Here is a 10,233-nt window from a genome sequence, read left to right on the forward strand (position 1 = left end):
TAAGTATTTATATGAATATTATGAAACATATACTAAAATTTGATGATGAAAAATTTGTTTTGTTCATGTATTTAGAGAGAATTAGAGAACGTTAGGGATAAAAAATTCATAGAAAAAATAAAAATCAATATAAACAAGCACTAATGAAGTAAAAATAATATTATTTCGAATTTTTAGAGGAAGATTGTAAAGTTTAGGAGAGAGAGAAAAATTGGTAGAGTTTAGGTATGAGGAAAATATAGGATAATGAAGAAAAAAATAATTTTATTAAACTTAGATAAGTTTATAAAGTTTAAATTGAGAGAAAAAATAGAGTTTAAATAGAGAGAGAAAACATTCAAAGTTGTTAGAAAGAAAATTTTAAAATCTGGGGTTGATGGTTGGATTTCAACTATTTATATTTCAGAAGAAAAAGTCTACAAAAGTCTTAAAATTAAAAAGTCTACAAAAGTTTATAACTTTTTGAATACCACGTGACTTTTAAAGACTCTCTAAAAGTCTTAATCGAATACCACATGACTTTTAAAGACTCTTTAAAAATCTTGATTGAATACTGCATGACTTTTAAAGACTCTCTAAAAGTTTGAATTGAATACCCCCAAACTTTTAAAGTTCATAAAAGTCTTTAAAATTCTATGAAAGTCATTATTGAATACACCCCCCTAAATTAAAACTTAAAATACAGTGCCCTAAAATTCTAAAATTCTAAATCCTTAAATTTCTCTAACCGCTCTCTAGATGGCAGACTCTGACTCCAAAGCCGACGTCGCCGTCTCTCTTGTCGTTGAAGCAAAAGCCGACACCGCCGGCTCTCTTGCTGTCGAAGCAGAAGCCGACACCGCCGTCTCCCATCCTTTCCTGCCACCACCGCTACCTCCCCTGTGATTCTACGACGAGTCCTCCCCTGCCATCTATGAATGTCATCGTCTCTCGTTATCCCCTCCCGCTGACGCCTCCCCTGTGATTCTACGACGAGTCCTCCCCTATCGTCGACAAAGGCCGCTGTCTCCCATCATCTCCTACCGCCTCCGTCCTCCCCTACCGACGACAAAGCAACTGATTAGGTATTTCTTGATCCAAATCTTTCCTAATTTCTTTATTTTGATTATTTTCTATATATTTTTTTTTTGTGGAAAATTTAATGATATCTTATAATTTAATGATGCTTATGTATGTTGTTAACTATGAAGATATAAGGATAGGTTTGCTAAGGTCTATAGGTTCAAACATTTCGAAGTATTTTGGCCATAAGATCAGATTAGGCCATTAGCTCATTCCTTATTTGATCTATAGAGATCACGATTCTGAATTTATTTGAGGTTTAACCAATTTGCAAAACATAATATCAACTGCTGACATTTCCTTGTTGAAAAGAAGGCAATGAACATTTGGAGTAAAATAATATGGATTTATATACTTTTTGGAATATTTCTATTAGTTTATCTAGTGGAAGTGCAAATAATAAGGGAATCAATGGTATGGACCTCCTGATACTTTTTAGTGAGTCTATTGAATTCAAGATTATGTTTTATTGGATTTTTTTTTCTCTAAATACTATTCAATTGTATATCTTTTTTGTGTATGGTTTGTCTTTTTAGCATTATTGATTTATAGGTTTTTGTTAATTTGTAATAATTTGTGGGTTTTGGAGTTCCTTTGTTTTTTTATATAGTGAATTAGGTTATATTTTGACAGTGTGCTTCAATATAGGTGAATTTTTATTGATTCTTTTTGGTGGAGGCTTGTGTGCTTTGATCATTAAATGTTTCATTTGCTTTGGATATAGTGAATTGGGTTATTTTGCAATTTCCAAGTACGACTTTGGATGGAGTTATGGAAAAGAGAAACAAAACGGAAAGCTACGTAAAAATGAACTAATCAAATTAAACTTTACATGCCATATTCAAAGTTGTTTGATTGGTGCATTTGATCTTTGTTGTATAGGAAGGCGAAGTTGCATAAATTTGATAAAGAGTTAATACCCAAAATCGTCCTCGACTATAGTGGTTTTTCTCAATTTCGTCTTAAACGATTTTGGTGACCTAATATCGTCCCAGACTTTTGTGTTTCGCTCAATTTAGTCCTCCATTTGTCATTCAGTCAAATAGGTGTTAAATAAAGGGACAATTCAGTAATGTCAATATTGATCTCTCTTTACTTTCAACTTGTGAAGTGTGAAATTCCTCTTTCTTGTACGAATTACACCCAGATTTACTCCCGGACCTACAAATTAAATTTTATATTCGCAGTTTTAGGAGTAATTCTGGAAGTAATTCGTAAAAAAAAAAAAGGGATTTCGCATTTCACATGTCTATGAGTAAAGAGATGCCAATATTAAAATTACTGAATTGTCTATTTATTTAACACCAAATGGACAGAATAACAAATGAGGGACTAAACTGAGCAAAAACACAAAAGTCTGGGACTAAATTGAGCGAAACACAAAAGTCTAAGACGATATTAGGTCACCAAAGTCGTTTAGGACGAAATTGAGAAAAACCACTATAGTCGAGGACGATTTTGGATATTAACTCATTTGATAAAGAAGGAAATTAGTGGAAAAAAAGAGGAGTTGAGACTATGAAGTTTTTGAAGCATAAAGAAATTGAAAAAGTTAGGTTTGTGATGAGGCAGTCAAAGGCACTCAAAATATGTGCCTATCACTTAGGTGAGTTTTTCTCTTTCCCTGCTTCTATCATCTTTTAATTGTCTTTCATTATGTTTCTCTCTTAGCTAGTATATTGGTGTCTTTGATTTGATTTAATTTAACTTTGTTGTAGTTCTTCCTACAATATCAATGCAAGAACATGCGAGGAATAAAAAATCTTGGGTTTGTCATGCTGTTGATTTTGCTAATGGATAGCTAAAGGATGAGACATTTTGCATTGGATCTGATTATTGACTTGCAATAACGGTTGTCTTCTCTGGTAGGTCATCTTTTTTTTTTTTTTTTTTTAATTTTGTTGTCGCCGGAATTATTACTGAAAATGTCGCCGGAATTTTTTTGACTGATTATTTCAGGTGAATAACCTGTTATTGGGTTTATTTGACTCAAAATAACAAGTTGAAGGACCTAATTACAATTTTTTAAAATTGAAGGGCCTAATTACACTTTTGCCTATAGTTCAAGGGTGTATTTGACCATTTTTTCAAAAAGAAATGATTTTAACTTTTAAGCAACTTGAGAGAGATATGCTTTTGCCAGTTATTAGTGATAAAAAGCCAATACTAATTAATACCATTTTATCACGGGTTCTACTACATAGACTCCCAAAATTATACTCCCTCAGGTGGCAAATTAGGATTGATTATTTTCATCATGTGGGTCCACAGAAAAATGTCTACATAAAAAATATGTGAGATAAAGTACAAGTTGAGAGTTTAAAATGAGAGTACATTAAATATTTTCCTTTTTATCACATTCCTCTACACCCACTCTCATAACTTTTTTCCACCTACCATCACTAACATAATATGTGGCACTAGGTCCATTAAAGTGTTGACTTCTTTATGTCTTGGGTTGACTAAATCATCAAGAATCAATTAAAAATATACAATAATCTCATTATTTAGGTGAAAATAAACTTAACATTTTTTGTATAATGATTTTTTTTTATTTTTTATTTTTTAGTTCACACATACTATTTTAAATAGTTTCAACGTATAATTTTTTCGATTTTGGGATATTTGCCTTTTGTCATCAGCAAACAAATGTTTCATTTGAAAAACCAATAAGATGAAGTAGTTAGAAGAATAACGATATGATCCATTCATTTTAATCGTATCACTTTAATCCTAATTTATTCAAACAATTATTTTAAAAAGTGATTGAAGCAAATTAAGCCGAAAGCCTGCAAAACCACTAGAGGGGTGGCAAGAGGTCGGTAAATAGTTGTCTAGTTTATTGTTGGAAGGATGCATCTTTTGAGATTGCTCACATGGGATCATCCATACAAAAGTACTTGCCCGGTATCTATTTTATATGAGTTTCAACCTATGACCACACAAAGAGCCAACAACACTTTGGCTTGATCTTATGATCTCTTACATGGGAAATGTCACTACATGTCTTCTAAGCACAAAATGTTTGACATGTATACACATATTATTATTATTATTATTATTATTATTATTATTATTATTATTATTATTATTATTATTATTAATAATAATAATTAATTAATTTATTTATTTATTAGTATATATAAGTGTTAGTTGATAATGACCATGGAAAGTAATGTAAGAATACCTCAAAAGATGGGGTAATGACATTACCTCCGAATCTTACTTGATAGTAATATAAAATTATCGATATGATCGCATAACTTGAACAAAACAAAATTATATAACATTATCATATCCACATTATATATATATATATATATATATATATATATATATATATATATATAGGGTCAGGTTCCTGTACGGTCAGTGCGGCATACACCATTAGGTATGCATAAATACACTATACAGTGTTCGAAAATACACCAGAATGAAATGTCAAAAAATATACCATACAACAAAAAAATACACCACACATAATGGTGTATTTACAAACACTGTGTGGTGCATTTATGCATACCTAATGGTGTATGCCGCACTGACCGCACAGGAAGACCTGACCTCACAGGAACCTGACCCTATATATATATATATGATGTTACATACTTTGAATTATTTTAGGGAATTAAGCAACTTGGGTTGTAAGGTTTCAGAGGAATGAATCAGCATTCAATTTTTTTTGTTTTTTTGTTTTTTTTTTTTGGTTTTGTTTTTAAATCCATTGTGCTGAAAAAGAGAAAATTTAGCATTGGAAAAGATTGCCATTATTTTCAAAGGGGACAAATATAGATACAAACATAATGTATGGCGACATACGTACATATGAACATACACACATGTAAAGTTACAACAATGATGATACTCCAAATAAATAAAAACTCAATACCTTAATTTTTTTTTTTGTTTTATAAAAAATTAATTAAAAGATGACTATTTTGGCTGTCAATATATATATATATATATATATATATATATATATATATATATATTTAGCAATCATGACTATTTTATTTAGAGTTAATATCCAAAATCGTCCTCGACTATAGTGGTTTTTCTCAATTTCATCCTAATCGACTTTGGTGACCTAATATCGTCCCAGACTTTTGTGTTTCGCTCAATTTAGTCCTCCATTTGTTATTTCGTCAAATTGGTGTTAAATAAAGGGACAATTCAGTAATGTCAATATTGATCTCTCTTTACTTTCAACTTGTGAAGTGCGGAATTCCTCTTTCTTGTACGAATTACACCCAGAAATACTCCCGGACCTGCAAATCAAATTTTATATTTGCACTCCCGGACCTGCAAATCAAATTTTATATTTGCAGTTTTAGGAGTAATTCTGGGAGTAATTCGTTAAAAAAAAGGGATTTCGCAGTTCACATGTCTATGAGTAAATAGATGCCAATATTAAAATTACTGAATTGTCTATTTATTTAACACCAAATGGACAGAATAACAAATGAGGGACTAAATTGAGCAAAAACACAAAAATTTAGGACTAAATTGAGCGAAATACAAAAGTCTGGGATGATATTAGGTCACCAAAGTCGTTTAGGACGAAATTGAGAAAAACCACTATAGTCGAAGACGATTTTGTTTATTAACTCATTTTATTTATGAAAATGCTATTTACTCTTAAAATTTTCCTAATATTTTACCTCTATGATATATGACTTATATTAATAGGGTGCCATGAAATTGGTTGGCCACACACATTTTTACTTAAAAAGGAAAATGGGGTATTTATAACACTCATTAAATGGATAAAAAGATCCAGCTGTTATTTACCTTTATGTGTGGTTACTCATTAATCATTATCCTCATTTACTCACCCTAAAATTTTAGGACAATCTCATGTGGACTGAGCTTTCATAACAATTCCATATATGTACCTTCATTTTCAACTTTTTATCCTTCCAATAATTTTTTTTCCAAATCGAACTCCCGCAAAACCTTACATGGGAAGTTTCCATTAATATTTACTATTTCATTCATAATATATTCAAACTCGAAATCTTATTTAAAGAAAATTAAATTCACTCGAATCACATTTATTATTTCAAACACAACGTTTGAACTCGAAACCTTAAAGGAAATCAAATAAATTAAACTCAAGTTAAGATCACTGTTACATTTACAATGTTAAAACTCGAAAGCTTACTTGAAGAAAATCAAACTTGTTTCACTTCAGATTAGTATTGGAATGAATTGATTACAAGAAATTCTCTCCTGTTGTGAGGAAAACCCTTCACAATAATACTAGGGGCCGAGTGTGTCAGAGAAGAAGAATGGTCCTACTAGATAGTAACTACGACCTGTGTCGAGGGATGAGATGAAGAACTCAGGTGAGAGGAAAGTTGACAGTAAACACTGAAGAGAAGAGTGGAAAAACTCATTGACTGTTCTGGAAACCAGTAGGATGATACATGTAGAGAAGCTGAGGTGATAAGAACGGTTACAACAGAATCTTGGAAATGTAAGGACTAATCTACCCTTGATTTATTTACTATCTTCAGGGACTTTATTGTCTAATACCCCCCCGTAAGTTGGCGCGTGTAGGTCTTGCGTGCCCAACTTAGACTTAAAGTTCTGAAACAAAGGAGTAGATAGGGACTTAGTAAATCCATCGGCTATTTGATTTGCAGAAGAAACAGACAGAAGTTTGATTAGTCCTTGAGATAGCTTTTCCCGGACAATGTGGCAATCGATATCAATATGCTTCGTGCGCTCGTGGAACACATGGTTCTCAGCTATTGCTATAGTCGATTTATTATCACAGTATATGTTGGCAGGTTTGATCATTTCAACCTGTAAATCATGAAGTAGATAGGTAAGCCACTGGACTTCACAAACTGTGGAAGCCAATGCACAGTATTCCGCTTCAGATGATGATTTTGAGACCGTTGCCTGTTTCTTGGATCTCCATGAGATCAGTGCTTCTCCTAGGAAGGCACAATATCCTGTGATTGATTTTCGAGTCTCCAAGCATGTGGCCCAATCTGAATCTGAGAAGACCTGGAGATGTAAATCTGTATTGCAAGGATAGAAAAGACCTTGTCCAGGAGAGGCCTTGATGTACCTCAAGATTCTATGTGCTGCTGCTAGGTGTTTGTCTGTAGGAGCATCAACGAACTGGCTTAGTTGCTGCACGGCGTAGGCTATGTCGGGCCTTGTGGCAGTGAGGTATAGCATTCTGCCTACCAAACGTCTGTAGCTACTGGGATCAGCAATGGGAATTCCATCAGTGTGAGATAAAGTTAAGCCTTGTGCCATTGGTGAACTTGCAGGCTTGCATCCGAGAAATCCGGTTTCATCAAGTATTTCCAGAGCGTACTTTCGTTGACAGATATTTAGGCCATCAGGTGAATATTTTGCTTCAATCCCCAAGAAGTAACTCAGACTGCCTAGATCCTTAATTTTGAAAGTGCTATCCATAAACTGCTTGAGCTCTTGTATTAAGTCTAGCTGAGCACTGGCCACTATAATGTCGTCAACGTACACTAACAGAGCAATAAATTTGGTTGCAGTTCCTTTTGTAAACAGAGCTGGATCGGACTTTGATTGAGTGAATCCAATATGAAGTAATGCTGCATTCAACTTGGAGTTCCATTGCCTGCTTGCTTGTTTAAGACCATATAGAGATCTAAGCAATCTACAGACTTGTTGTGGTTTCTCAGCATGAAATCCGGGAGGTAGAGACATGTATACTTCTTCATTCAAATCTCCGTGCAAGAAGGCATTGTTAACTTCCATTTGGTGAATATGCCAGGCCCTAGAAGCAGCAACACTTAGAAACGTCCGGATTGTGGTTATTCTTGCCACTGGTGAGAAGGTTTCAAGGTAATCCACACCAAGTTGTTGTGTGTAGCCCTTGGCTACTAGCCTTGCCTTGTGCCTCTCTATCGTACCATCTGCTTTTAGCTTAGTCTTATACACCCACTTGCATCCGATCGGTGTCTTTCCCGGAGGTAAATCACTTAGTTCCCATGTGTTGTTCTCTTGTAGAGCTGTGATTTCAGCATCCATCGCATTTCTCCAACACAGGTGTTTGATGGCCTGGTTGTAAGTTCTAGGCTCATCCACAGCAGTGATAGCCATTGATAAGATCTTGTGATGTGGAGTAAGGCCATTGTAAGAAACGACCTTAGAAAGAATATGAGGAGTCCCATCTTTTGCTACTGCTTCACAGTAGTAATCACGTAGCTTGCATGGAACTTGTCTTTGTCTGTTCGAACGTCTGATATATATGGGAGGATCCGGTTGGCTTTCCCTATTTTCTGTGTTACTGTCATTCTCAAATGGAGGCTCTGGAGATGTTTTGCTGTCACCTGGTGTAGTTTGGGCAGTGCTGCTTGAGTCGTTAGTGGCATTCACTGGCTCAAAATAAAGAGGGACTTGCATAGGATTACTGTTGGCTGCTTCATGGTTCATACTGCCATTGTCAACTTGGAGATGGCTCATGTTCAACTCTTGAAAGTTAAACTCCTCACAATTAGATACAGGGATGATTGGCAGAGAAGGTCCACAGACAGATGGTGGATCAGTATCAATATTCATATTTTTATTTCCAAAGGGAAATTGTGTTTCATAAAAAACCACATCACGAGAGGTAAATATCAATTTTTCATGCAGATCATAGATCAAATAACCTTTTGTATTTGCAGGGAAGCCAACAAAAATACCTTTTCTGCCTCGTGCAGCCATTTTGTGCCTTGATTGAGATGGGGTGGATGCAAAGCATAGGCAGCCAAAAACTCTGATGTTGCTAAGATCAGGGATCTTCTTGTGCAGACGCTGATAAGGGGTTGTCCATTCAATAATTGGAGATGGTAATCGGTTGATCAGATATGCAGCATGAAGCACACATTGTCCCCAAAAATCCAAGGGAAGATTTGCTTGAAAGCGGATGGCCCTTGCTACACTCAATATGTGTTGATGTTTGCGTTCGACAACCGCATTTTTCTGAGGCGTATTTACACATGATCGCTGGTGGACTATGCCATGCTCATCAAAGAAGTTCACCATGTCAAACTCTTTCCCGTTATCACTGCGTATAGTCTTGATTGACACACCAAACTGAGTGTGAATAAACTTGTGAAATTTCTTAACCAATTCTTGTGTTTCAGACTTAGCTCTCATCAAATGCAACCATGTGTACCTTGAATGATCATCTACAATAGTTAGAAAGTAACGTTCTCCCCCTAACGACTTTACCATGAAGGGCCCCCAGATATCTATATGTATAATATCAAAACACGCAGGTGACATAGTTTTGCTTATAGGGAATGGGGATCTCTTGTGTTTGGCAAGGTGACAAACTTCACAAGCTATACTCTTAGTATTAGGAACAGAAAAATTTTGCAGGTGTTGCATCTTATTAACGGGAAAATGTCCCAATCTTTGATGCCAAACATCAATGTTACAAGAAATAGCAGAGATATTGCAAGATTTTCTAACATTTCCTGGGGGTTCAAGCAGCAAGTATAGGCCCTTTTCTTCTTTAGCAAAACCAGTCATCTTCCCATGTTTCTCCCGAAGAAAGCACTGATCAGAGGCAAAGATTAAGTCATAAGGTGAATCTTGAAGAAATTTTGTAACAGATAGTATGTTGAACTGAAATGTAGGGATATGTAAAACATTTTTCAGCCACAACCCATCTCTGAGCTTAATGTTTCCCATATGTTCCACTGCAATATGTCCTCCATGTGGCAGATTAACCACTGCTCCTTCAATAATATGATATTCATCAAACAGTTCTAAAGAACATGCTATGTGGTCAGTAGCACCCGAATCCAATATCCATACAGATGAATCCAATATAATTGAATTAACACGAGTATTGGTTAAGCATCTACCTTCATTTTGAGAGTCATCCTTGTGCATAGGCATGAGAGAAACAGCTGCAGTAGTGGAAGCTTTGTTCTGGCCCATTTGTGTCTGTAAGAGAGAAATGAGCTGTTGAATCTGGTCAGATGGAACACTGCCATTGCTACTAGTAGATGCTGCCATTGTCTGTTGTTTTCCCTTCGACTTGAAACATGGCTCTGATACCATGTCGAGGGATGAGATGAAGAACTCAGGTGAGAGGAAAGTTGACAGTAAACATTGAAGAGAAGAGTGGAAAAACTCATTGACTATTCTGGAAACCAGTAGGATGATACATGTAGA

The sequence above is a fragment of the Ipomoea nil genome, unplaced genomic scaffold (genome assembly GCF_001879475.1).
Source record: "Ipomoea nil cultivar Tokyo-kokei standard unplaced genomic scaffold, Asagao_1.1 scaffold1418, whole genome shotgun sequence".
NCBI lineage: Eukaryota > Viridiplantae > Streptophyta > Magnoliopsida > Solanales > Convolvulaceae > Ipomoea > Ipomoea nil.